The sequence below is a fragment of the Echinops telfairi genome, unplaced genomic scaffold (genome assembly GCF_000313985.2).
Source record: "Echinops telfairi isolate 266 unplaced genomic scaffold, ASM31398v2 ScPeMD7_7469;HRSCAF=8507_1, whole genome shotgun sequence".
Classification (NCBI taxonomy): Eukaryota; Metazoa; Chordata; class Mammalia; order Afrosoricida; family Tenrecidae; genus Echinops; species Echinops telfairi.
The window spans coordinates 137,317,006-137,318,389 of record NW_022111373.1 but is presented as its reverse complement, the minus strand read 5'-3'; positions in this window follow the sequence as shown (position 1 = coordinate 137,318,389).

Below are 1,384 nucleotides of genomic sequence, written 5' to 3'. Positions count from 1 at the left end.
CCTCCCAAGTGCTTCTTATGTTTGAGTCCATTATGTCAGCCACGGTGTCCATGCACCTTGTCAAGGTCCTTCCTCTTTTCCTCTCCCTCTCCACTTTAGCAAGCATGAGGTCCTTCTCCAGGGACTGGTCTCTCCTGATTTGTTCAAAGTACATGGTACAAAGTCTTGCCATCCTTGCTTCCTAGGAGCAATCTGGCCAGATTTCTTCCCAGATGGATCTGTTTCTTCTTTCGGAAGTCCATGGCACTTTCAATAATCTTTACGAACCCCATAGTTCAAATGCATTCATTTTCGTTGATATTCATTAATTAATATTCAACTTTCACATGCATATGAGATTATTGAAAATACCATGGCTTGGGTTAGGATTACTTGAGTCCTCAAAGAAGCATCTTTGCTTTTCAGCACTTTCAGGAGCTCTTGAGCAGCAGAATGACCCCATGCAGTGGGCCTTTTGACCTCGTGATTGCTACTGCTCCCATGAACACTGACCGTGACTCCAAGAAAGATGAAATCCTGCACAACCTCAATCTTTTCTCCTCTCTCGTGATATTGGTATAGTTGTGAGGATTGTGGTTTTTCTTTCTATTGAGTTGTAATCCATGGTGGAGGTTGCGAGCCTTGAGCTTCATCAACAAGTGCTTCTACTCCTCTTCACTTTCAGCAAGTAAGGTGGTATCGTCTGCATATATGCAGGTTTCTAATAAGCCTTTCTCCAACCCTGATACCAAATTTCTTATTCAGACAGTCCAACTTTGCTGATGATCTTCTCAGTATACGGATTGAACTACTATAATGAGGAGATACAATTCTAAGGCACATTTCCCCCCGATATAAACCATGCAGTATTCTCTTGTTCTATTCAAACATATGCTTCTTGATCCATCTTCAAGTTCTGACCGAGTACAATGAAGTGTTCTGGAAGACTCATTCGTCTCAAGGTTATCCATAGTTTGTTATGATTCACACAATCAAATGCCTTGGCATAGTCAACAAAACACAAGTAAACATCTTTCTGGTATTCTCTCCTTTGAGCCAAGATCCATTTGATGTTGGCCATGATATCCCTGGTTCCAAGACCTCTTCTGAATCTTAGCTGAGTCTCTTTCAATGTACTGCTGCACCCCTTGCTGTAAGATCTTCAACAAATGTTTCCTTGCATGTGATATCAATGACATTGTTTTATAATTAGAACATTCTGCTGGGAGGTAAGCCAGCGAAAAAGAATTTGGAAAGAGGTGAACACAGACTGGTTGTGGATGTAAGGAGAAGGTAAATAGTGGATTGTGGGGCCAATGGATCCCCTTCCTTTTTGTCTGCCTCAAAAGGAATGAATTCAATGGAGAAAAACCTCAGGTCTTGGGGGTTATTTAGGAGACCATAG